The 27,960-nt window shown below is 42.0% G+C and overlaps 1 protein-coding gene and 1 long non-coding RNA gene across 11 annotated transcripts in view; one reads left to right on the top strand and one right to left on the bottom strand.

Moving 5' to 3' along the window:
* Positions 1 to 5,004: 5,004 nt before the first annotated feature.
* The window catches only part of ST3GAL6 (ST3 beta-galactoside alpha-2,3-sialyltransferase 6), a 107,192-nt gene continuing 84,236 nt past the window's right edge, over positions 5,005 to 27,960 (top strand). For 2 of the 9 annotated variants that reach the window (XM_032629526.1, XM_032629521.1), the window contains exon 1: positions 5,005 to 5,130. The gene's annotated coding sequence lies outside the window, so the exon portion shown is untranslated. Of the gene's footprint in view, positions 5,131 to 24,817; positions 25,441 to 25,469; positions 25,958 to 27,960 lie in introns of those variants that run through there. The other 7 variants (XM_032629527.1, XM_032629524.1, XM_032629525.1 and 4 more) reach the window with 6 other exon arrangements.
* Positions 9,651 to 26,468, bottom strand: LOC116752751. 2 transcript variants are annotated; one of them, XR_004349570.1, is made up of 3 exons: positions 26,300 to 26,468; positions 9,915 to 10,025; positions 9,651 to 9,834 (listed from the first exon to the last, which is right to left on the bottom strand). It is a non-coding gene; the product is annotated as an uncharacterized LOC116752751 (long non-coding RNA). The 2 variants fall into 2 exon arrangements; XR_004349571.1 differs by lacking the exon at positions 26,300 to 26,468 and adding an exon at positions 25,335 to 25,427.

Below are 27,960 nucleotides of genomic sequence, written 5' to 3'. Positions count from 1 at the left end.
AATATTTACATATATTTAGTTATTAATTCGATTAGAACAACAAAAATAAGCCCATTACCTGTTATCATAATGTACAATTTTGAAAAATAACTATCCTTTCCAAAACAAACAAAAAATAAGACAGTTCAAAGAGTGAACTGTTTTACAGTTTTGCAAATCTCTTTAATGTTTAGCTTAATAGACAACTAGATTCTCATATCTGTACTTGCATTCAATCTGCTTCTCTATACTGTTTTGGCTGAAATAAATGTAGAAAGTCCAGTCATACACAGAGGAGTAATTGACATAGAAAGAGGTATTTAATAGCCTTTTCAGACAATTGATGGTATTATTCTTTGCTACTACATCAAAACTTGACTCATCTTGAAGAATGGTTTCAATGTGGAACCTGAAACAATCTGTCGAATGTTATAACTCATATTTTAGGTTCTTTTTTCCCAGTCTCATATTTTATAACCCCTCATGTATGTATGTCCATATATATGTCATATATACGTGTCATAAATATATATATCTCATATACACACATGTGCATGTAGCAGGCACTGTCCTAAGCTCTTTATAGGTATACCTGATTTAATTCTCACAACAGCCTTATAAAGGTAGACATCCATATCTCCATTTTGTAAACGGAGAAACTAATGTAAATAAAAGTAAAGTCTCGGGACTTAACTGGTGCCTCAATGGTTAAGAATCCGCCTGCCAATTCAGGGGACATGGGTTCAAACCCTGGTCCGGGAAGATCCCACATGCCATGGAGCAACTAAGCCCGTGCACCACAGCTACTAAGCCTGTGCTCTAGAGCCTGTGAGCCACAACTACTGAAGCCCACACGCTTAGAGCCCACGCTCGGCAACAAGAGAAGCCACTGCAATGAGAAGCCCGCACACCACATCCAAGAGTAGGCCCCGCTCACCGCAACTAGAGAAAGCCCACGCGCAGCAATGAAGACCCAACGCAGCCAAAAATAAATACATTAAATAAATTAAAAAAAAAAGTCTCTTCTCAGAGTTTGCCAAGGTCACATAACAAGTAGTCTTAGACCCAGAATATGAATCCATTATGCTGTTGACCCCTACTAATACTACTTCCCTTACTACGGATGGAGTAAATACTAGAAAGTAAGTGATTATATCAAACATATGTCATCAACCCCATTTTGCACCTAAGGAAACTGGGATCTAGACAAGCTAAGTGAGTTACTTAAGGTCACAGAGGTTGTTAGAGGCCCAAACTGGGAACTATTGCCTTCAGTCTTCTACAATTCAAGAAATCCACAACACAGTAGTCACATAAAAAGGAGACTACAATTTCTTTGTTCATCTATGTTAGGAATAAAGTGGCTAGTATAAATGGGAAGGGTTTTCATTTTCTTCAGAAAAATATATAGACAAATTCTATTTTTCGTTCACTGTTTTGGTCCAAAGTTATTGGATAAAAATTAATATTTTATAAGCACAGGTTTGTACACATAAACAGGCACATAGAAACTGGCACTTTAATTCTAAATTTTTATTTAAAGGATTTAATCACAGCAAAAAAAAGTCTACGTCACTCAAGATTTCTTTATTAATGAGTCAAAATAGACAAAATCTAAAACAACTAGAAGAGTTTCATATATGTGCTACAGTCAGATCTTTACAATTTACTTTCACTGGTAAAGTCACCCTTTCTGTCAGAGTCTCTAAGTGAAATCTGGTTCTATCCTGAGCTTCTGAACACATAACCTCCTGGGCAGTGCCTTGTATTGGGTTGCTAGAGTCTTTCTTGAGATTATTTTACATCTGCAAATCATCTAACTTTCCCCTGATGAGCAATAGTTAAAGGCCCTTTATAAAGTTACTGAAGGGACTTCCCTGGTGGTGCAGTGGATGGGACTTTGTGCTCCCAATGCAGGGGGCCAGGGTTCGATCCCTGGTTGAACTGGTGCCCCTGGTTGGGGAACTAGATCTCACATGCATGCCGCAACCAAGAGTTTGCATGCCACAACTAAGGAGCCCACCTGCTGCAAGTAAAACCCAGTGCAACCAAATAAATATTTTTAAAAATAAAGGTACTGAAAACAGATCAGAATGAGCCATTTCCTTCACTTAACGCCCTTTAAAGCTACCACATGACCAAGAATCTCCAAATTCTCTACACATTATTCATGGTCCTCATGATTCTGAGAAACTAATAAACTGTCTTCATGGACTCTCCCTTGGCTCTCATGGGCCACACAAGGTGGTTCACCATTCTCTCTAATGACCTTGTCATGACATACACCACTCAGCTCTTGTTCTCTCTTCTCCTCTCACTCCACTCCCAGCCAGTCTTGACTAGTGGTGAATAATACTCACTTCAGTGTACCATGACCTCAGAAACATGCCCACAATAAGCACCCCGCAACCATCCCCCCTTCTCTTCCTTGCATTTATAGAGAAGCATATCCGTGCCTCTTTCGTAGCATGAATTACTATTAAATTTGCTTGTGTGCCTGGAGCATGAGCTCTGTAACAGCAGAGATCTGTTATTCATCTTTACTTCCCCTGCACAAAGATTAGGGTCTGACGTGAAATAGGGAAGTCTGCAGAACTATTTGGTGAAAACTGTGTTTGCTGGCTTGATCCACTTCATAATGTTACATTTCTTCCAAACTGAAGGTTCTTAGTCTAATAGAAAGAACGAAGCCTGGGATCCATTCTCTGGTTTGCTAGACATAGGACTTTAGGTAAATTTTTTAACCTTTCAGCATCTGTTTTCTGTGAGAGTTTTGGAAAAGTAGTAGATAGTATATTGAAAATATATAAAGTACCTATCATTGTGACACATCGTAGGTGTTCAATGGAGTGTGGCTATTATTTACTTTGTTCCTGTGGCCCCTGATGGTCACACCCCTACTAAAGGTTGTGTGTGGGCACGTTACACACCTAGCTGGAGAGAGGGCAGCTATCACCTGATCAACACATGTTCTTTAGAAAATTTCCTGGTCCTAACTTCTCACTAGGATCATTTACTAATCAATGACACTATTTAATATTGCCATAATCCCTTGTGCCCTTATTTCAGTGATAGTCATAACCTACGGAGGTTATATTTTTCTTTCTTTGTCTGGAGATTTCTTGTTCTGACACGCTTGCTATTTCACACTGAAATTATTCTGTACATGTATAAAAGAATCAAACTTTAAAATGAAGGGGGCTTCCCTGGCGGTGCAGTGGTTAGGAATCCGCCTACCAATGCAGGGGATACGGGTTCAATCCCTGGTCCGGGAAGATCCCACATGCCGCGAAGCAACTAAGCCCCCGCGCCACAGCTGCTGAGCCTGCGCTCCAGAGCCGGTGAGCCACAGCTACTGAAGCCCACACGCCTAGAGCCCGTGCCCCGCAACAAGAGAAGCCACCACAATGAGAAGCCCACACACCGCAACAAAGAGTAGCCCTTGCTCACCGCAACTAGAGAAAGCCCGCGCCCAGCAATGAAGACCCAATGCAGCAAAACATAAATTAAAAAAAATATACATATAGGGAATGTTGTCTTTTCAGAACCAACCCTTAAGCACTGACTAAATGATGAAATTTAAATTTTCTTATCATTATAAATGCACGGTAGCACTCTCTCTATATATATATCTCCCAGTCATAAAAAGTAAATAGGTTTCTTTGCTTTGAACTGAGAGATACTTTGGTTAAAAAGCATCAGTTGTGAGTAAACCTTACTTGCTTTCACAATACAAAGAACTATCTGGGCCTCCATTAGTTTAGATGGTCAGATAACTGATCACAGGTTAAATGTTGAGGGCAAGAGAATGACCATTTATTGTAGCCGCCAGACAGAGAAGAGCGCCTGTCACGAAACAGATAAGAAAACTCTATGAACAAATGCATCTTCTCCAGCACTCAGCTATTACCAAGCCCAGCAGGAATTTGGACCTAGGCTTGGCTGACCCCAAAGCCCGTGATCCTCTTACCCTTGCCTCTCCCTGTCTCTGGAAGGCAGGATGCAGTATGTGAGTGGTCCTTCTAACGTGTTGTCCAGCTGCCATTCCTCATATCACAAAGTACAAAATCTATAACCCATTCCCCTTCTCACTACAATATTGGTAACCCAGTTTGTCACTCTACCAGAACTACAGAAGGAAGGGAGGGCTTAAAAGAAGTCATCCCCCCAAAGAAATTTCTATTATCTCAAGTATATTTGGAGCGAACTGGAGACTAGAAAGGCAGGTAGTTTCTCGTACATCTATAGATAAGAGTGACCCTGGTAAACCATTTCCTGAAAACAATTTTTTGGTGCTGATCTGAAAGTGAGTGGTTCTGTTTGGTCTCGTGATGGTTTGTGGGTGGTTGGTTTAGGATGGGATGAACCATTTTTTCTTTTAAATTTTTATTTATTTATTTTGGTTTCTCCGTGTCTTAGTTGCGGCATGTGGGATCTCCGTTGCAGCATTTAGGATCCTTAGTTGCAGCAGTATGAGGGATCTTTTTTTAGTTGCAGCATGTGGGTTTCTTAGTCACAGCATGCGGACTCTTAGTTGTGGCAAGAACGTGGGATCTAGTTCCCTGACCAGGGATCGAACCTGGGACCCCTGAATTGGGAGCACGGAGTGTTACCCTCTGGACCACTAGGGAAGTCCGGGATGAACAATTTTATGGTTAAGGGTCTGTGGGTGAAGATCACTGCCTTCACCCCTCCTCAGGCTTGTCAGACCGGCTTGTTGGAAGGGATGAGCCTGTCAGTTGCAGGCAGCAATCTTCAGGCTATATGGACTGTAGAAGGGATTTGAATTAATCCATTATTTCCCAAACTTGACCTCCCTCTGACCAACTTCTGTCTGGCTAACCGTCTAATTTCCCTGGGGGTTTTCCTTTTTTAACAAAACAACTTTGTTTTGATTTAGCCTAGGACTAGGCTTGGGTTTTAGGGAGGAAACGTCTTTAAACAACTTGCATTTGAAATGAGGAAGTGAAAAAAAAAAAATGACGAGGCAAAGCCAGCCGTTTCCTACAAACCCTTGATAACGTGCAGCAGTTCATTGTCCTTCTGCCCCAGTGGAAACGGGCTTCCGCGCTTGCCTTGTCTGCTGCTTTTCCAGCCTCCCTCACCTGTCCAGACAGCTGTAACCTCCCCACTGGTCATCACCCCCGCAAGGTAAGATTCTGAGATACGTGTGTGAGCTCTGGGACAACTCGGTCTTTACTCAGTTTTGAGCAAAGCTACACTTTTCTTACAATGGTTGTGATAGGTGACACTTTACAAATACTGCCTCCTTTAATCCTCATAGCTCCCCAATGAGGAAGACTGTATTATTATCCTCATTTCACAGAAGAGGGAAGCGAGACTTAAGCCGTGTGTCCAAGTCATTTTTCTGATTCCAAGACCTGTTCTCTGAACCAGAGGGTTTCAAAATGTCTTCCCATCAGCAGAGTGCTGGTTAGGAACAGAGATTTCCAGGCAGCCAGCTCAGAGATCCTGACTGAGTAAACGTGGAGTGAAGCCCGGCAATCTGTTTTAACGTCTCTGATGGAGGCAGGATTTAAATCTTTCCAGTGATGTTCTCCGCCTTTATATGGCCTGCTTGGTACAGCCCCTTCACACTTCTCAGCGCTGATTCATCACTCCCGCCGGGTTCTCAGAGCACTCTGCTCTCACGGCTAGTATGTGTTAGCTTACTAACAGACAAGGCCACGGTGTGTTAAAATTTGCTGGTTTTAGTTCTGTCTTCCTGACTAGTTGGGAGCTACTTGATGCCGGGGATACTGTTTCTTTTTGACTTCCTCTTCCTGAATTGCTTCTTCCACTGATCTTTACATAGCTGGGTTCTCCTTATTATCGGGGCTTCAACTTAAACGTTTCCTCCTCAGAGAACCTTTTATAATGACCTTAAGAATTAATTCAGCTCATGCAGCTCAATATTAAAATAACAAACAACCCAATCCAAAAACGGGCAGAAGACCTAAATAGACATTTCTCCAAAGAAGACATACAGATGGCCAAGAAGCACATGAAAGGATGCTCAACATCACTAATCATTAGAGAAATGCAAATCAAAAGTACAATGAGGTATCACCTCACACCAGTCAGAATGGCCATCATCAAAAAATCTACAAACAGTAAATGCTGGAGAGGGTGTGGAGAAAAGGGAACCCTCTTGCACTGTTGGTGGGAATGTAAATTGATACAGCCACTATGGAGAACAGTACGGTGGTTCCTTAAGAAACTAAAAATAGAACTACTATCCGACCCAGCAATCCCACTACTGGGCATATACCCTGAGAAAACCATAATTCAAAAAGAGTCATGTACCACAATGTTCATTGCAGCTCTATTTACAATAGCCAGGACTTGGAAGCAGCCTAAGTGTCCATCGAGAGATGAATGGATAAAGAAGATGTGGCACATACATACAATGGAATATTACTCGGCCATAAAAAGAAACGAAATTGAGTTATTTGTAGTGAGGTGGATGGACCTAGAGTCTGTCATACAGAGTGAAGTAAGTCAGAAAGAGAAAAACAAATACCGTATGGTAACACATATATGTGGAATCTAAAAAAAAAAAAAAAAAAAACGGTCATGAAGAACCTAGGGGCAGGACGGGAATAAAGATGCAGATGTGGAGAATGGACTTGACAACACAGGGAGCGGGAAGGGTAAGCTGGGACAAAGTGAGAGAGCGGCATGGAAATATATACACTACCAAATGTAAAATAGATAGCTAGTGGGAAGCAGCCGCATAGCACTGAGAGATCAGCTCGATGCTTTGTGACCACCTAGAGGGGTGGGATAGGGAGAGTGGGAGGGAGGGAGACGCAAGAGGGAAGAGATATGGGGATATATGTATATGTATAGCTGGTTCACTTTGTTATAAAGCAGAAACTAACACACCACTGTAAAACAGTTACACTCCAATAAAGATGTTAAAAAAAGATTATATCTCAATAAAACCAGAAAGAATAAATTAAAAAATAAAATAGTTAAAAAATAGAATTCAGAACCCCACCACTCATTCACTGTCGTATCACCCTATTTTCATATAGCGTAGAGCACAGAGATTTGCATAGTAGGTGCTCAATTAGAACTAGATTATCCAAAGCCAGATTAAGTACATGTGTAGGACACCAGGAAAAGAGGTACCCTGTTTTATTTTTAAATAGAAATCGACATATAATTATATATTTTTTCTTTTTCTTTTTTTTTTTGCGGTACGTGGGCCTCTCACTGTCGTGGTCTCTCCAGTTGCGGAGCACAGGCTGTGGACGCGCAGGTTCAGCGACCATGGCTCACAGGCCCAGCCGCTCCATGGCATGTGGGATCTTACCGGACCGGGGCATGAACCCGTGTCCCCTGCATCGGCAGGCGAACTCTCAACCACTGCGCCACCAGGGAAGCCCTATAATTATATTTTTAAACTGTAGAAGTCATGTGGAAAAAAAAAAAATTAGGATTTTCCTGGTCTCTCTTCCACTTACATTATGGCTTAAAATTATTTTTATATAGAATTACTTATTGAAAATGAGCTCCATAACATGTGGAGTCTTTGAGTCTCTAAAGGTTTTAAACTAGCACTGGTATGTGTTTAACATCTTTGGTTTCCAAAACATTTTGAAAATAAATTGGGCAGGTATTATTATTCAGTCCCATGCTGAAGAGGTGGGGAAAAAAAAAAAAAAAGGAAGAAAAAAAAAAAGGAAGAAAAAAAAAGGGAAGAATAAGCACACAAAAGAGGATGTAGCATCAGATCTCACAGGTTAAAGGCTCAGTCCTACAAGAGTGCCCCTTCCTCCCCACTTCAGACAGCAGTCACCAAGTCCCGGTTGTCACCTATGCTTCTGATCTATAGATTGGAGGTTCCAATGACCCCCTCCTTGGGTTTGGTTTATTTGCTAGAGCAGCTCACAGAACATTTTACTTACTAGATTGCTGGTTTATTATAAAAGGATGTAACTCAGGAACAGCCAGATGGAAGAGATACATAGGGCAAGGAATGGGGAAAGGGTACAGAGCTTCTCCAAGCACACTGCTCTCCCCAAATCTTCATGTGTTCACCAACCTGGAAGCCCTCTGAACCCCATCCTGTTCCGTTTTTACAGTAGGCATAATTGATTAAATCATTGGCCAATGGTGACCGAATTCAATCTTCAGCCCCTCTCCCCTCCTGGGAGGTCTGGGGGTGAATCTGAAAGTTCCAATCCTCTAATCACAGAGTTGGTTCCCTTGGCAACCAGCCCCCATCCTTAGGTTAGGTCTAAAAGTCACCTCATTAACATAACAAAAGACGCCTTCATCACTTATCGCTTAGGAAATTTGTGCCAGAAATGGGGACTAAGACCAAATATATATTTCTTATTATAAATCACAGTATCACACCTGTCAGTGAGGCCCCAAATGCAAGGGCATCAAGAGTACAGAAAATAAGAAAATATAGCTTATATGGTTTAGTCCTGTAAACTCCAAAAAATGACTGAAACATAGCTGCAGGCTTCTGGAAATCCTCACCTTCTAACTGGAAGAGAGCCTGAGAGAAGTGGGAACACCTTGTCTTCTTCCATTGTCTTAGACTTTGTAATTAAATTTTGACTTGACATTCTTCCCTTGACTTGGGAATGACAGAACAAATTTTCTTGCTCTGTCCGTTTTTAAAAGAAAGGATTCTTGTAAATGTGTCATACTTTACCAGTATTCTTAATAAACTTTGGCAAGGATGTGGCACAGAATGAAACTACTCTTTTCAGATGTAAATGCAGGCATAGGTCCTGTAAAATCTTTAAAGAAAAGTGATGGGAGAAGAGAAAACATGTCTCTGTTATCTCTGAGGAGCTGTCCCTTTCCAGAACCTAACCTGGGCCAGTAAACTGTTCCAACTCATCCTGATTGAAAATAAGAATGAGCTGGAGGGGATAGAGGTGGAAATGGAGAAGTGAGAAACTTAAGGAGATTGTAAGGTTATTTAGGAATATATGGTCCAAAAGGACGTTTAGCAGAAATCAGAGGGACAGTTCTCTCTTCCAAAAGGGAAATAATCTTTTGCTCCTGTTGGCATATTTTCCTGAGTATCTCTTGGTTGAATTTCTGCAATAGCAAAATAATCAGTTTATCAATATGTAGTGGGTTTAGTGCATTACTTAGAAATGTTGATAGCACAGACTCTTAGACTTGTGGAAATTTTAGGAGTTAGAAAATTAATCCTTCACCTATGCAGGAATTCTGAAAAAGTTATATTGTTAATACAGGCAAGTTATTCCATCACTAGACACCTTGTGGTGTTAATTTAAATGGCTGGATAAGTACCTAGCCCTTTAATGATATGGTTTGATCCAAAAGATAAAATTGAAGATAAGTAGAGAAAAAAATGAACCAAGAAATGTGTCTAACAGAATCTCCCACCTGAAAATCAGGTCAGTAATCTTAATTTAAAATTAGTTCTCAAAGCCAACATTTCGATAAACCATAGAGAGACCATGCTTCTTTTCTTTTCTTTTTTTAAAATTTCTTTATTGCATTTATTTTATTTTTTGGCTGCGTTGGGTCTTTGTTGCTGCCCGCGGGCTTTCTCTAGTTGCGGCGAGCGGGGGCAACTCTTCGTTGCGGTGCATGGGTTTCTCATTGCGGTGGCTTCTCTTTGTTTTGGAGCATGGGTCCTAGGCGCGCGGGCTCCAGTAGTTGTGCATGGGCTTAGTTGCTCCGTGGCATGTCGGATCTTCCCGGACCAGAGCTCAAACCCATGGCCCCTGCATTGGCAGGCGGATTCTTAACCACTGCGCCACCAGGGAAGCCCCCATGGTTATTTTCTGATGAGAGCCTGGATTGTCAGGGTTCTAGACTGCTAGTTGTATATGCGGGATGATTTTGGGGCTGTAAGAAGGAAAAATGTGACTGACTTTAACACTGAATGTATTTTAATATATTACATATTAATATAATGAAAGACATACTTTATAACGATTCCAGGGTCAGATCATTTAGCAGCTGGTCCACCTCATCAAGGATCCACCTTTCTGTCTTCTTGTTCTGCCTTCTCCAGATGCTGGCTTCATGTCCCTCAGCTGGAAGAGGGACAGAGAGAGCACTCCCTTTCCTCATTTATCTTCTGAAGAGACTAGGAAAACTTTTCCAAAGGCCCTCCTCCCTTATCGCATTGGCGAGAATCGTGTGGCATGCTGGTTCCTAACCTCCTCAACCCCAAAGGCAGTGGCTGCCATGGTTGGTTCAAACCCATCCTGATTTACACCCCTGGGACTGGGAGAAGCCCAGTCTCCCTTAAAGTTTATGGCCAGCCAAGTCCTTAAAATCTTTGGGTTTCTATTGACAAGGGTACAGGGAAAAATGAATTTAAGACAGACCATTGCATCAAGAAGGCAGTGTATTTGACAGTCAGTGGAGCACAGAGTAGGGTTTATATGATTCCACCCACCCCATTAAAGGAATCCTTATTATTCACAAGTTCTTTCAAATATTGAGATGAATGCTGTTTTTGTCATTTCACTTGGGCTTGGATATTTTTCCGGATAGAAGAAAATAAGCCTAATTTCTTTCTGTTGTGTCAACTGCCCAAGCAACAGGATTTAAATGTAGCTCTCACGTGACTCCTAACTCTTTTCCTAAAGTTCCTAAGCTAAATTCGCCCGTTCTGCTCAGCCATACCTTGTGGTTTCCAAATCTTTCACTATGTCTTCTCACTGTACATCCCTTATCTCTCCTCAATGAACTACAAGAAACTCAACTTTCAAGACATAGCTCTGGAAAGCCTTTCCAAATTCCGCATGGTTGTCGGGTGCTCCACAGTCAACATTTACTGAACTCTACATGCCAGTCATTATGCCAAAGGCTTTATCAAGAACCTCACTTAGGAATCCCCAGGCAGTCCAGTGTTTAGGGCTCCATGCTTCCATTGCAGACGACATGGGTTCAATCCCTGGTCAGGGAAGTAAGAGCCCGCATGCCATTGGCGTGGCCAAAAAAATAAAAAAAGAATCTCACATAATCTTCATAAGAACCCTATGGGACTGTTATAATTTTATCTCAGTTTCATAAGTAACAAAACTGAGGCACAGAGAGATTAAGTAATTTACGAGGTCACACAGTATATAAATGGTGAGGCCAGGATTCAAAACCAGATGATTAGACTCCAGGGTCCTGGCTCATAAGCATTATATCCTACAGCCTCCTATGCTCTTATCGGCATCTCCAGAGTTCTTCTCGCCCAGTGCCTGGCACATAGTGAACACTTCACAAATGTTTGCTGAGTGAATGAATGATTCATGATTTTTCTCTTCTATAGAATATCATTTATCAATTTCCTCCTGAAAATGTGATGCCCAGCATTGAAAACACTACTCCAAGTGGTTTTTGGCCAGAACAAAATAAATGGCACATGTAGGAAGCCAGATAATGTCTCCACCCCGTACCCCCCAAAATTGTCCCCAGAAACTGTGAAAATGTTACTCTAAATGGCAAAAGGAACTTTACAGACATAATTAAGGAGATTGAGAGGGGAAGATTATCCAGGTGGGCCCAATGTAACTACAGGGTCTTTATAAGAGGGAGGCAAGGAGGGTCAGAGTCAGAAAAGAACATGTGTTGAGAGAAACAGGTGTCACAGAGAGACCTGAAGATGCTACGCTGCTGGCCTTGAAAATGGAAGAAGGGCCACAAACCACGGAATGCAAGTGGTCTTTAGACACTGGAAAAGGCAAGGAAACTGATTCCCCCCTGGAACCTCCAGAAGGAATGCAGCCTTGATGACATCTTGATTTTGGACTTCTGACCTCTAGAACTGTAAGGAAATAAATTTGTGTTGTTTTAAGCTAATAAAGTATGATTTGCTGTAACAAAGCTTAGCAGCAGGAGGAAAATAATACAGCATAGATACTTTTCTTGATGTAGTTATGTTTCTATTAATAACAGCTTAGCAGTGTAGCCCTCTTGATATTAGGCACATTGAGTTTTCAGACTGCAGGCAGATTAATCTAAAAATATAGATTCTCTCTTTTCATTTTTTTTTTTAAGACTCTTAGTTGGCATCCGTCCCCTTCATGTGGCCCAGACCTCCTGTCTTGTCACCACCATCCTAGTACCTTTTGTTTGCTCTCATTGATGCTGTGTTAGAAGTTTGTTTCCCAAGAGGCCCATTCACAAGAAATAACAAATTCCCGCACATCCTTGGGACTGTGTTCTCACCACAAAATCTAACATTATGTTACTCGTTTGGATGTAGTCAGAATTTTTTTTTAAAATCTAAATTTCTAAAATGTCTGTCTATGGAAGAGGAAAAGAAGAGTTATTTCAAGTTAAGCCATAAAAGCATCTCAACCTCTAAGTATTTTGAATCCTGATAATCAGTGATAGCAGATTTCTGACTTCAAGTTAATAGATTCTTGCATTTAGGATATAAAATATTTATTATTTTATTTTGCCTGCCCATCTAAATTTGTATTTTATTACTAACCCATGCCTTGTTATTCCTCCTATGAATCAGAGATATCATCTGTCTTGCAGTCCTTTAATAATGACTTTAACTTGAGCAGTTGGTATATTTAACTCCCTAAACCATGCTTATTAAAGTGTGGTCCTTGGACAGGCAGCATCAGCAACTTCTGGGAGCCTGTTAGAAATAAAAATTCTCAGGCCACACTCTAGTCCTGCAGAATGAGAGACCCTGAGGCGGGGCCAAAAATCTGAGGCAATAATTAGGGCTTGGAACTATGTTAGGTGATGGGGTCAGAGTGTGAGACCTCTACAGACCTTTTGGAAAAGTCATTCATATCTCAGTGACTAAGAATCCTTGGGTAAGATTCTCTTCTGGCAAATTCTAAGTACATGCATGTCTTATTTTAAGCAAAGGTAACACTAGAAAAGGAAAACCTTTTGGAAAAAAATAAGGAAGATTATTTTCTGCATAAAGCAAATTACAAATATCATGTTCCCGAATGCTCCCAGGAAGTTGTTTCCTCTAGTTCCCACCACGCTGTTTATGTCCAACAGTTACAATACCCTGACAAATAGTGTTTGTCTACGTGTCTGCTCATCTGCAATCATCATCAAGGTGGAAAATCTGTTCATTCACCACTGTTCTCTTTGAACTTAGCCAATGCATGACACATAGAATCTCAGTAAGTGTTTGTAGTCTTAATGCCTATCTCCCTCATATCATTTCTCAAGGCAGGAATTCCAATGTCTAGGATTCTGTATGCCTGATGCCTGGAATGCCATAGTGCTGGGTATATAGTAGGTTCTCGATAAACATATAAATGAATAAATCAATGAAATCATGATGTATATATCCAATTCCATTCCCCCTATTAACATGATCATTTCACATTGTGATGTGCTATGAAGTCTTAGTAGAAATAAGTAGGCGTGGGTTGGTGCCAAAGGAATTTCTGTTGCACTAAGATTTTGATTGCCAAAACATTGGGCATTGCACAAACTACTTCTGTAGAGATGAAGAAAAGCCAGCTAGCGAAAAGATAGAGGATTTCAGAAATTAACCTGAATTTTGACCAGAATTCGTCTTATTATATCTGAACCAAAACACACGTTATTGAAAAAAGACTAATTGTATTAAGTACTAACAGTAACATATTAAGAAATGCTGATAACCGTATGGTTCCTAGAGCAATAGGAAGCAATTTTATATTAAATCTGTCACGGCAAGTTTGCCATACGATTTTTTTTCTAAGAATATTTCTCGTGAAGTAAGTGACATTCATGTCCAAACTTATAGTCATGGTTGATTTTTATGAAAAGATCCCAGCCCTTGGTTTTCTAACTGGATATACAGAGAATCAAATCTACAGCAATTTTGTCTCCTGTTAACTGGTTTGGGGAGATAGAAGAGTAGATTATAATAGAATACTGAAGAAGAGTCTTTTCCCCCACAAAGACAAGCTGTTTTTTTTTGTTTGTTTGTTGTTTTGCTGTACACGGGCCTCTCACTGTTGTGGCCTCTCTCGTTGTGGAGCACAGGCTCCCCACACGCAGGCTCAGCGGCCATGGCTCACGGGCCCAGCCGCTCCATGGCATGTGGGATCTTCTCAGACCGGGGCACGAACCCGTGTCCCCTGCATCGGCAGGCGGACTCTCAACCACTGCGCCACCAGGGAAGCCCTACAAGCTGGTTTTAAATTTGTTTAACCACTAAGCAAATTTAAACACCGTTCTTTATTGTTGTTTTTATCTGATCCTTTGATATGCTAATATGTATTGCTTGTGGCTTGGAGGAGGGTTAGAACTCAATCTTATTTGCCTCAGATCTTGTATTCTTTTTTTTTTTTAATTTTATTTATTTTTGGCTGCTTTGGGCCTTCGTTGCTGCGTGGGCTTTCTCTAGTTGCGGCGAGGGGGGCTACTCTTCCTTGCGGTGCGCTGGCTTATTGTTGCTGTGGCTTCTCTTGTTGCGGAGCATGGGCTCTAGGAGCGCGGTCTTCAGTAGTTGCAGCACTCGGGCTCTAGAGCACAAGTTCAGTAGTTGTGGCGCAAGGGCTTAGTTGCTCCAGGGCATGTGGGATCTTCTCGGACCAGGGCTCGAACCCATGTCCCCTGCATTAGCAGATGGATTCTTAACCACTGCGCCACCAGGGAAGTCCTGAATCTTGTATGCTTGGAACTCAGATTAGCATCTCCCAACAACACAGTTTGGGAACGGATACTCAACTCCAAAAGCAAGTATTTAATTCATTGTGAAATAACATTTATAAAGGGAAGAACTAAAAAGGCCCACAGAACACTGCATCAGACTCTGTTTCTACCTGTTAGGTCACTCCTGGATGGATCTTTATGTTTAAGGACAGTAAGAAGAGCATCATTTCTACTAGGGAAAAAAATAGAAATGATAATGAAATGGAAACGTTGGTGTTTAGCTTGAAGATAAAGAAAAATTAAAGACAGAAATGGATCATTATTTTATCAAAATCCAGAAACTTGGGGATTAAGTTATATCTGTGCACTTTAGTTTTTTTCTGTGTATGTCAGTCATTTGAGGGATTTCAGGACAAAAGCATTAGGTTCCTCTCTCTCTGCCAAATGAATGCATGTGCCAGGGATCAGGACCCACCCAGACCTAGGCTTGAATCTGGTTTTGTTCCTGTTTTTGTCCTCTTCATGCTATCTCAGTAATATTTAACTCCCAGGTTTGCTATCATTAAATGTGATCATGAATGCCAAGTCCCTCCTTAGGGCTCAAGAAATGTTACTTTCTTTCTGCTTCACCTACCTCTCTCTCCTGTCTAGGGTTTTGATTCATTTGGGGCTGCCGTACTCTGCCTTGTGTTATTAGGTGACTGTTAATAAGAATTTGTTTTAGGGCTTCCCCGGTGGCGCAGTGGTTAAGAATCTGCCTGCCAATGCAGGGGACACGGGTTCGAGCCCTGCTCCAAGAAGATCCCACATGCTATGGAGCAACTAAGCCCGTGCACCACAACTACTGAGCCTGCACTCTAGAGCCCATGAGCCACAACTACTGAGCCCGTGTGCCACAACTATTGAAGCCCGCGTGCCTAGAGCCCGTGCTCCACAACAAGAGAAGCCACAGCAGCGAGAAGCCTGCCCACCGCAACACACTAGCCCCTGCTCGCCGCAACTAGAGAAAGCCTGTGCCTAGTAACAAAGACCCAACTCAGCCAAAAATAAATAAATAAATAAATATTTTTTAAAAAAAGAATTTTTTTTAAACCTCTTTATGTTTCCCCATGAATCCCTGCTATAAATATTCATCCCTCCTCTATCTCTAGAAGGTAACCATGCTTTGGTGTTCTGTTGTTCAGTGAGTTTTCTGTTACAGGATAAAAAGACAAAAGTTACCAAATCCCTAAAAGATGACTGAAATATGTTTTCAAAAGCATAGACTGATGGAGGCAGAGAAGGTGGAGTCCACTGTTGTTCTCTGTTTGGGTGGGGCTGGGAGTCAGGGTGTTCTAGAGAGAAAGGGAAGAGAGGCCTAAGCAGAGTTTGGAGAGATTTGCCTAATGTTGGGAAGTGAAAGAGCAAGATGTGGGTCTCCAGGATATGATCACACAGAGAGCTGCTCTAGGTGGTGGGATGTCTTATGGGGTGGCCCTGGGTATCTAGGCTAGGGGGTGGTGGTGTTGAAATAAACACCATGTGAGAGGGAAGCACAGGTGAAATGGAGATGAAGGGCTCAACAAGATGAGGTTTGAAAGCTCTTTCAGGACACTGTTAATTATTAGAATATAAGCTCCAGGAGAGCAAGGATTTTTGCCTGTTTCCTCACCGGCAAACTGTATTCCTAGCACCTTCAACAGTGTCTGACATATAGCAAGCACTTAATCAATATGCATTTGATGACTGAATGTGGAGTGTTAATGACATGAAGGATAGAAGTTCAGGTAAGATGGGAGAAAAGAAGGAGAGGTCAAGGATGACAAGCATTATCAGTAATAATGAGTCAGTTAAGAGAAAAGGCTGGTTGGTGTGGAAGACTAAAACATTGTTTTCTATTTGTAGACTCTGCTTTTTGTAAAGTACTTTGCATACAGTGGGTGCTGATAAATGCATGATGGACGGGATGCTCAGCAAGCAGTTGGGAGTACACGATTGAGAATTAAGAAAGTAGTCGGAGCTAGAAATGGAAGACTCCCCAGTCCCTCTGTGGAAGTGGTGAGTGGGTCCCAGAGAGATCTCAGATATAGAGTAAGAGCGGGGGGGCAGGGGGGTGACAACTGCAAGGACATGCGCATTTCCTGAAGCAATGTACAAATGAACTTATGAATCATCTTGGAGTTAAGTACAATTTAGGGACAACTTCCAAATATTTAGTATTGGATTTTTATTGCTTTCCAGTCTGTGGATTAGAATTTTATCTGAGAGAGTCTCAGGGGCAGGACTCTTGGTGTTAAGGGACCCAGGAAGATTCAACGGTATTCAGCTTTTAAATCTATAGACAGTAAATGTTTTATCAGTTACACAAAACTTGGGGGATCCAACGTCTAGGATTTGGCTTGGTTAAAATGCATTGATTTATCTTGTAATAGGCACAGAGGCATACAATTAAATCCTGCTTACTCCCATCCCTCTCTCCAAGCAAAACCAAAATTATATGTGCTTCTTTTCAGTCCCTTAGGCAGGGATTCAGAAACCCACAGTTTTATGGAATAATACTAAAGTGATGGTGAAGATGAAATGTATCAGTATTTGCCACTTCTGAGGCACTGCAGACCGTTGCTTGGATGGTCAGTATATCACCATGTGTTAATAGACTTGTAATAATTAACAGTCATGAGCAGGATTTGAAAAAACTGCTGCCAATCTGAACACACACAAAATAAATTAAAAAGCTGACAAGAAGATACAGTAAAAATGAAAACTGTAGTAAAACAGACTACTAGTTTAAATCACTGGGAAACAATTGTCAGTTTTAACCCTTCATTTACTTCTACTTCAGATGTTCATAAGTGGTTCCTGTATCTAGAGGTTTTCATTACTGATACTGGTCCTCTTTTATTCATAATGTCCTGTAGTGTAGTAAACTATTCCTAGCGAGGAATAAAAATAAAGAATTGAAGTACTGGGTATGCATGCTTCCAGGAAGCCGCTGAGCATGTTTTCTTTGTGATGACCCTGATGCCATTATAGCTACTGCTTCTACTACTATAATTACCTTAAAAATGGGATCTGTCCCCCCAAGTGACTTCAGGTGTGAAAGAGAGCAGACTGACCTGGGAGGAATGATGGCTAGGGTTCTGATGAAAGGTTTCAGTAACTTACTTTCTGTATATCCCTGGAGAAAACATTCTGGGTTTTTGGAAACTGGAAATGACTACAATTCCATTTCAGTTGACATTTTGATACCCATGCACAAAAGGCTAATTAAGCCTTCACAAGATTCTCATTCAATTAACCATGGTTGTGTTTTCCCAAAATGTCCCACTGTAGCATGTAATTGATTTTCTCACATTCTTCACCTCTTGAATAGAAAGGCACTATGTCATGGGTGTGAAGAGTTTAATATGGGTTCAAAGTTTAGATTTGGGCCCTTGGACAAGCTGTGTAATTTCTCTGAGCCTTAATTCCTTATCTGGAAAATGGGAATAACGATATTTAGCTTACGGGTTTGCTATGTGTGGTAAACAATGCAGTCTATAAAATCACCTAGCATCTGGCAGGAGTATAATATGTCACACTAGAGTTGTCAACTTTAATAATATAAGCAAAAACGAGTTTTTTGGGGAATAGCCAGAAGAACTGCAATTCTGTATACACAAACCATGGCAGACCATAGGCAAATCCGAAGAACAAGGAACGGGAACCTGCTTTTATAGCGAAGGGTGAGTGGGGGATTGGGAAGGGCTATTATAACCAAGGAGTCCATTGGAGGAAGCTGGGAGTTCAAAGTATGGAGGCTTTTCATGGGTTGGGCTGCTAGTTTATGATTGGCTGGGCTGGCCTTGGGCAAAGAGAAGTTTTCTTCTTCCTGCTGGATAGTAAAGTATGCAAGACCTTTCTGTTTGGAGTAATTGGAGATGCATGGCAGATCATGAAAGCTCCCACTACAGGCCTGTTCTGCCTCGAATTTTAGCTGAAGTGTCTTTAATTAACCCTAGTATATCCAGCGGTTCCACCTTGCCCTTCTTTTTTCCCCTACCCTCTTGAATCCCCTATGTTTATCTTCAGCTGTGGTGGCGGAAAGCTGGGAGAGGTTCCTAGTTATGCAGGGGCCGAGGTTCCTGGGGGACTCTCTAGAACCAACTTGGTATCCCACCAGTGTCTCTCTGCTTGACAAGTCAGTCTCTTACAAACATTCTTTGGTGATGTAGAATTCCCTTCAAGTTTGAAATTAGATGAGTTCCTTTTAATTCAAAGGTTGAGAATAATAGAAACCTAAAACACTGTCACTATCAGGGTTCTGATGAAAATGGTGTATAATCCTCCCTTTACAACAGAGTAACCACAGACCCCCCCACTCCCCAACAAGCAAAGTTCAGTTTGATATGTTTCCAAGCAACTGCATGTAAAAATTCCTAAAACATAAAATGCTTTGAAATTTCTACTTTTTTTTTTTTTGGTTACAAATGGCGCTTATTGTGAAAATCAAACATTCTGAAATGAATAATTTAGAAAGGAAAGTCCTCCCATGAATGCATCCTCCAGAGATAGCTAATGTTCATGTCTGGTGTGTATCGTATCAGATACTTTCTGTTTGTGTACTAACATAAGCTGTACTATAAATATCATTATTTCTATTTTTTGTATATCTAACAGTAACAGGATCCTACTAGGCAACTTGCTTAGCAACTTGCTGTTTAAATTTAATAATATCTTGGACATTATTCCAAGTCATTAGATATAGGACTAACTCATGGTTTTAGTGACTATACAGAAATCTACAGTATATGTGAACCCTATTACTCCAATCCCTTACCAATGGCTGTTTGAGTCATGGTGTCTCTCCATTATAAGCAATATCTAAATGGCAATTCTTAAACACAACTTTGTATAACTAGGCAAAGATATCTACAACAAAAGTTTCTATCAGTGGAATTTCTGCAACAAAGTATATAAATGTTTAAAATTATAACTGATTTTGCTAAAATATCCTCCAAAAAAACCTGACCAATTTGCATTCTCACAAAAAGCACAGGAAAGTACTTATATCTCCACACTAAGTTTTTTTTAAAGGTTTTTATATTTTTTTAAATATTTATTTATTATTTGGTTGCATGGGGTCTTAGTTGTGGCAGGCGGGCTCCTTAGCTGCAGCATGTGAACTCTTAAGTTGTGTCATGCGTGTGGGATCTAGTTCCCTGACCAGGGATGGAACCAGGTCCCCTGCATTGGGAGTGTGGAGTCTTATCCACTGTGCCACCAAGGAAGTCCCCACACTGAGTTTTAATAATCATTTTTACCAATAAGTGCAAATGATACATAAATTTGATTAGTGAAGTCAAGACTCTTCAAATTTACTAGAATGTAAGCTCCACAGGGGCAGAAATTATTGTCTGTTTCCTTCACAGCTATATACCTGCTCAGAACAGTGCCTGGCACATAGTAGGTATACATATTTGTTTAATTAAGTAATGTTTATTTTTCTCTTCAGAGTGCTGCTTGTTCATGTAGTTTGCCTATTTTTCTATTAAATTCTTGGGGTTTTTTTGGTCCCCTAAGAGCTCTTGGTATAATAAGTAACCATTTGCTGTGTGCTGCAAGTATTTTTTCCCAACTTGTCTTTTTATTTCTTGGTGCGTTTTGCCTTTAGAAACTACATTTTTATGAGTTCGAATGTATTAACCTTTTTCTTCAAGCTTCTTTCATGCCTAGTTTTTTTCCACTGCACAATAAAAACAAGATTCACATAGGTTTTCTTCTTGTTCTTTCAACATGGGCTTAAGGGTTTTGTTTTGTTTTCATCTGATATTTCTATTTGGTGTCTACAGATTGGAAAAAATGCATTGTATAGAATAAAGAGCACACAGGTAGGGAATCGCCAAGTTAGAGAGTTCAAATTTGTACCTAAACACTGACGCATTTTTATTTTGGATTTTTTTTTTACTCTCTTTCCCCAAACACATAAAAATAACTTTGTTAGTGCCTTTTTAAAAATTACAAATATTGCTCATGTACATTATAAATACTTCAAGTTAGATAGATTTAGGGTAAGCAGCAAAAATCCCCTTCTTTCTCTACCCCTATAATTCTAGAAGAAATCTCTGTCAACATTTTGGTGTGTAGGCTTCAGGACCTTCTCTTATGTACTCACAAGTACATACACACATACCAGTGGTCCTTTATTTTTCTGCTTGATATAAATGAATCACACTGTATGTGTTTTATGAATGTAGAACTTCTAAAGCCAATATACTGTAGCTGTCATCATATCAGTATATGTATATATACATATTTATAATAGCTTTGCAACAGTTGCATTCATTACTAGGATATACTACCATAATCTAATTAGTCACTTTCTATTCGTGGGCATTATTTTCCTGTTTTTAAACATCACAGGCAATGCTGCTGTGACCATCCCCATACATATTTTTGTGTTCCTGTGTAATTAGTTCTGCAGGATGGAGTTCTAAAAAATGGAACTGATTTGAAAGGTACACGCATTTACAGCAGACTGGAGTTTGCGAAATGCAGAGAAGCCTTTGTGCCACTCACAGCCCACTGTAATGACTCCACCTTGCACTCTGCCTCAGGAGTGCTATAGAAAATAGCTTTTTGCTTTTTGTTTTTTAAGCATGAAGCTTTGAACATGAAAATATAAAATAGTTAATTATTTGAGTGTAGGTTTATGTACATTTTGCCCAGCAATTCCACTTTTAGGGATCCATCCTATAACAACACTCCCATGAAGTGAAGTAGCATAAGTTCAGCTCCATAAACCAGTTATGATGAAAGAAAGTTGTTAAAAATGTTAAGTATCATTAATGCGCTAAGTGAGTACTCTGAGTAAAGTGACCCAGATATTTTGTCTCAATTATCAGTCATGGGACTGGAAATTAGGAGAGCATCTCCACAGACAGATGGTAAGGGTGAGACATCTCCCTTCTCTCCTCTGAGGAGAGAAGGGACAGTGGTCCAGGCTTCTAACATTTCTCAGGATTGAATAAGAGCTCTGAGCAAGCTGCTCCAAGATACAGCAGCTTTGTACACTGCTCCCACCCCCTCGCCCCGCCCACACACAATTCGGGGAGGTGTCCTACCATCTGGCGGTCTGTGCAGGGAGCTACCCAGCAACCAGAAGGGCCAACCTCTTTTCGTTGTCGGGGTAACTAGGAGTCAGGAAGAGATCTCAGTTCCTTTCCCTCCTGGTCCTCATTCCTAGATCACTTGGCTTGAGGCCAGAACTGCTTTCCAGGGAGATAAGTCAAGGAACTTTAGCATAACCACCGAATTGCCCTCTAAAAAGGAAGTAGTACTTTACACTTACTTGAATAGCTTCCTTGCCACCTTTGCTGGAAACTCACTAATTGACTCTTTAATCTTTTTAGTTTTTGCCAATCTGATTTCTCATTACTGTCTAGTTTTTCTTACACAGTGTTATTATAAAACAGACACTAAATTTTTTGCACATGTTTGTGGACTATTTGTCTTTCTTCTGTGAATTGCTTGCTTATGACCTGTGTCCTATTTTTAAATGGGTTGTCTTTATTGATCCATAGGAATTCTTTATATATATTCTGGATATTAACCCTTTTTAATAATACTGCAATTGTTTTCCATCAGTTGCCTTAATTACGGCTCCCACCACATAGATATTGACATGCTCATGTGCTTAGAACTTTCTGAACCCCAGTTCCACCTTCTCCCTTCCCTCCCTCTCCAGCTTGTGGAAGGAGAGTAAATGCAGTTCCTGACAACTACTGGGCCACTAAGACCTCTGAAACCTTGACAGGACTAGTAGAATAAGGAGAATAAGGAGAATAGGAGAATAAGGAGACACTATCATTTATGAAGTGGCAAATAAGCTTTCTGGTAGATGTGAATTCCTTTTTCATGAACTCACAATACTGGGGAAAACAACACAATGGTTATTTATATATGCAAACGTGTAGCTGAGCCCTTGCTCTGGAATGGAGATTTGGAGAAGATTGGGCTCTGCTTGAAAGTACTAAACTGCCATTTGCTAAAGCAATAGTTTTTCTACACTGTAAGCAGACTCATAGCTCTAAGTTAGGATTTAGACTCCTTACACACTGGCTTATTATTTTTGAGATGCACATGTCCTCGATTTTTTTTTTTTTTTTTTTTTGCCACACCACGCGGTGTTTGGGATCTTAGTTCCCCGACCAAGGACTAAACCCATCCCTGCAATGGAAGTGCGGAGTCTTAACCACTGGACTGCCAAGGAAGGCCCTGCACATGTTGTTTAAATAATTGCTTGCAGGAGATAAAGACAGGGCTGGCAGGATCTTTACGTAGAGTTGGAGGAAGGATTGTATATAAAAAGGGTTAGCTTGGTCAAGCTCAGTCCTGAGTCAGATATTGTTTAAAACTGAACACCCCAAGATTTGAGAATGTTACGAAAACTTTTTTTTTAAATTATTATTAACTTATGAGGGGATATTGTGCGAAAGTGGCCTCTTTTCACTTTGTGGGTATCTCCAGTCCTGGGGTTCATCTACTATGATCTGATGTGACTTGCTGACAGCACACCCCTACAAGTAGGTCTCTTCTGCATGGAGTAGACAGTCCTACATCAATCATGCCAAGAAAGCCTGCACTTGGGACGGGGCATGAGAATTTGGAAGGCAGGCTGTATACTGGGGTGAAGAAGAAATACTACTTTCTTGAACCTTACTCTAGACTGTGATTCTACAGAGTGCTGAATGGTACCCCAGGGTAGTGCGGGGAACCTGGCTTTCACCTGTCCCTGGATACCCTGGGACACATCCCATGAGACAATATCATTTTAATTCAAAAAGATTGCACCATCCATAATCAAAAAACAAACCTAGCAAACAAGGCCAGCCCTATGTGTACAATGCCTAAATATTATGATTTCAGGGATCTTTAAAAGACCCTGCATGTCCCAGTAGTCCTGGCCCTTCCCTTCCCACCTTATTAGAATAAATCTTCTACACAAAGGCTGAGTTATAGTTACATTGTGAAAACATCCCTCCCCCCGCAAAAAAGTTACCAAAAACACTATCCCAGAGACGGCTACAAATTCACCCTGTTTAATTCTTTATCACCCTCCACAAGAATTCAAAATTTTTACATAGTTGCAATAATGTGCCCATGCAATAATGTATCCTGCATAGTTGCAATCATATGCCCATGCAATAATGTATCCTGCATTAAAAAAAAAAAAAAAGTTTTACAGGTCAAAAGCCCTTACACCAGATAGTTACATAGTGATATGACATTCCGGAAAGAAAAATGATTTTGGTTTCGGGCACTTTCATTCGAATCACTGCTCCAAAATAGGTGGTATGACCTTGGGCACATTACTTAACCTCTTGACCCCATTTCATCATTTTTAGGTTGAGATTATTCTGGTTTGCAGGATGAATGAGAGAAACAGACATGATACATGGAGGGTAGCTGACTCATGGTGGGAAAGGACTGGCAGCTAATATTCCTACTTCCTGGATTGATGTTTCTTTTGAGATGAGCACTGTGCTGAGAATTCTCTATGTTGTCATCTATTTTAATCCTCCTAACAACCCCTGAAGATAGGTTGTACTATCTCACTGTAGAGGCGGCCAAAAGGAAGTATACTGAGGTTAAGTCACTTGCTCAAGGTCACACTGCAGGCCAAAGGAGGAGGTGGAATTTGAATTAGGTTAGGGTGAACAGTTCCTTCTTGGTCACTGACTATGAAGAAGCACAAATGTCACCTAAGAACAGTGGATTGCCTCTCCCCTTAGCACATGACGTTACAGATTCAAAAATCCTAGGAAAGCCAGAGGGGAGGAGGTATACCACTGCTTTAATTCTGAAAATCATGAACAAGAGAAGGGTAATAAACTCAGGAGAACCTAAAAGAGCAAAGTAACCTCAAGAAAAATGGGCCCAGATGGACAAATTCCCTAAACATCTTTCACGACTCTGATGTCTCAGGAACCACCTTTAAAATGACAAAATCTGTGTGGGTTCCTTCAAAGGCAATTTGTAGAAAGGGAAAGGGATAGGAATTTTCTGAACCCTCTGGGTTTTTTGATAGGAGAACTGGGAAAATAACAAGTGCTGCCTCCTAGGGCTGTTGTTAAAATTAATACAAATACCAGAAGGTCCGTCACAGACGGAGGACTTTGTTTCAGTGCCTGACACATTACTCACTTTGAATTGCACCCAAGTCTGTGGCTCTTCTCCCTGGGGTCATTTGATGGCATGTGATTTATATCACAAACACTGAAATTTAAAAAATATTCAGAGGGAAGAGATATGGGGACATATGTATATGTATAACTGATTCACTTTGTTATAAAGCAGAAACTGACACACCATTGTAAAGCAATTATACTCTAATAAAGATGTTAAAAAAAAAGTATTCACAGCTATCCAAGTATGAAGACGCTTTTCTCAAGGGAGACCTACTTTAATAAGAAAAGAAAATGCACGTCTCACCTTTGTTCTTCTCCCTAAAGTAACGTTTCCTCCAAAAGATAAAAAGCACTAACACATTTGTCCTTGAAGGGCCGAGCCCAGGAATTCTGGTCTCTCTGAACACCCTCTCCCTTCCTGCTGGCGACCAAACCGCCTGCCCGGCCTCGTGTCACAGAAGTCCCCCCACGCGCCAAGCAAAAAGTGTTTACTTCTGCCGCCTGCCAGCCCGGCGGGGAGGGCGGGGGAAGCACCCGAGGTGCCCCTCACTTTCGCCCCTGCAGCTTTCCAAACAAACCAGGGCGGGATGGGAGTGTCTTCTTGGCTGTGGAACTTGATCCTCCTACCTTGTCCTGAAGCCACCCGCCGCTTTCCCCCGGCCCCCTTCGCGGTGATTTTCCTGTTCGGGACGCCCGGAGAGGGCGCGCGGCTGGTGTCCGCCCAGCCGGAAAGGTAGGGGCTCGGCCGCGCTCCCACCTAGCCGGCCCGGGGACGGGGAGCCCCACCAGCTCCCTCCGCATTGCACCTTCCTCCGCGAACTCTAGGGCGGCCGCGGCCACCACGCATCAGGCGCAAGCCGCCGAGCGGGAGGAGCTTCTCCGCGGCTCCGGAGACGCTAGGCGCTTTCGCCGGAGATCCGAACCCGGGCGCGGCGGGCAGCGCACGCGCCGGCGGACGCCTGGGACTCCGGGCGGCGCCGCGCCCTTCCCCGCTCCCCCGCCGGGTCCGAGGGAGACTGAATCCTTCCCGCGCCGCCCCTTGAACCGCGCCACCTTCCTCCGGTTACCGCCGGCCGCAGGCTTCGGCGGCTCGATGCTTCAGGCGCCGCGGGAGAGGCAGCAGCCGGCTGGAGCGAGCGGCGACGAGGGAGCCGAGAGCAGCGGGCCTCCGGCCCCGGAGCCCGGCACGCCTCTGCGGTCTTCGCGCCGGGGCCTCGGCGGGTAACTCTCCCCCGTCCGCTTCGCTGCGGGTTTGTATCGCCGGGGGAGGGAGGTTGGCGGAGTGGAGAGATCCGCGGGCTTTGCAGCCCCTGAGGCTGAGGATCAGGGGCCGGGGGCGCGCCTCCACGCACCAACCCCCCCTCCCCCCAGGAGCCTGCGTGCGCTGGTCCCGTACCCCCGGGTTTAGGGTGTAAGGGGCGCTCGGCCCCAGGTGCTCTCCCGGGAGGGGCGGGAGGGGCGGGAGGGGCGCTGGAAGCTTGCGCGCAGGGAAGGCCGACTGGGGTGATGGGCGCTTTCCTCACTATTGTTTGCCTGTAAAAGGGTCTGTACGCGAGCAGGGGCGAGAGGTCTGGAAGGTTCTCCCGTTTTACCTTAGAAAATTTTGCTAGAAACCCTTCTTCCCGTTACGGTGGAACTAGACCTAGCAAACCCAGCTCCGAGGCAATTTGGAGGAAAGGGCGGCGGTGAGAAAATTTCCGTGACCTGGGCTGCCGTTAGTTTAGGGGGTAGGCGAGAAGACGCTTGTGGTTTTGAGGCGGATTGTTTCCGAGCTCCCTGGCGATCTCTACCCCTGTGTGCTGTTCTTTTGGCTTGAAAGAAAATCTATCAAAAGCTATTTTCAGAAACTAAAAACAAACCCAAAACAGTTTTTTTGGGGAGGGTCTTCAGTAGAAGGGCGGGGAGAGAGGTTGGGGACGGGGGTGGGCGTTGCTGTTCAAAGATGATGGTTCAGAAACGGTTCTTGGGAGTGGTGATGAGAAAGACATCTTGCATGCCAGCATATCAGAAACTACGTAAACTGCAGATTCTAAACAGCAAAGTCGCATGTGCTTAAGAGGAGCGCCGCCGGGGGTAGATAGTTAAGCAAATTGCTGATCGGCCAGAAGCCTCTCGCCCTCTGGCCCCAAGTTCACAGTAACCTTCTGGTCTCTGATAGCAGCTTTTACAAGGCTAGCTTGGATATTTGACTTTCCGGTCATAAAACTTTCTCTCCCGGCTGCAGGCCATGAAACTATCTTTTTATTTATATGGAGATGTTAAATATTTAGGAGGATCTGGTCAGGGTGGCAGGTTATTTTCCGTTCGAAAGCATGCTGATTTGACATTTGTAAAGTGATTCGTTTTCGTTTCCTTTTCCTTTCACCTACGACTGCTTTTAAATACGAAGATCTGCAAAGAGCCACTCTTAGATTGTTATCTATTGATAGTTTGTCGTCTCTGAATAAGGCTAATTGTCCCGGAGGCACTTTAGATAATGGCAACTTTGGTTTATGAGGAGAGAACTCTTCTAGAAACTGTTTTCCTGTTCTGGCTTCAAACTGTCCTTAATCCTGGAGGGGGAGGGGAGGTCTTCATTGGTTGCCCTTGGGGCTTCTCTTGAGCAGTATTTTTATCAGCTTCACTCTGATTGCCAACCCGCAGATTGTACCGTGTCTCCGTATTATGGTGCAATAAAGCAAGACTGCTGTTTTGATCTTTTCAGTAGATTTGTTAGAAGTACGCAATTTATTCTTATGCCCCGAATCAATACAAATCTTCGGGGCTCAGAAAAGAATAGAGGAACAGTTTTGGCAGAAGAATGCCATTAAATGCTATTTTATTAAATCTATGCTATTTTATTAAATCTTCCCAACCACCCTATGAGACAGGAATGCTTAACCTTATGTTATAGTTAAAAAAACGGAGACTGCCCAAGGTTAAGTGACCTAGAATGGATCACAGGAAGGTCACTTCACCTCTGCCTTACACCATTCCAGGAAGCCTCTGTAGCAGACGTTCTTCACCAATTCTTCCATTCATTTGCATATCTTTCTCCTTTGCCTTCCACAGTGCTCATTTATATACCCCCTGATCGGAACACAGATTAATTCCTTTTTTTCAGAACTATTTATTAATAGTATTAGGCAGAAATATATACAGAAAACATACTCTGAATAATGGCTACACATATAATTTTCAGCAGATACTTACAAATATTCATGTCTCCCTTTCTTTTGATTAATGTTTTTTTAAACATCTTTATTAGAGTATA

The sequence above is a fragment of the Phocoena sinus genome, chromosome 4 (assembly GCF_008692025.1).
Source record: "Phocoena sinus isolate mPhoSin1 chromosome 4, mPhoSin1.pri, whole genome shotgun sequence".
Classification (NCBI taxonomy): domain Eukaryota; kingdom Metazoa; phylum Chordata; class Mammalia; order Artiodactyla; family Phocoenidae; genus Phocoena; species Phocoena sinus.
The sequence above is the reverse complement of the archived record's forward strand: the minus strand, read 5'-3'. Positions and strand labels throughout refer to the sequence as shown.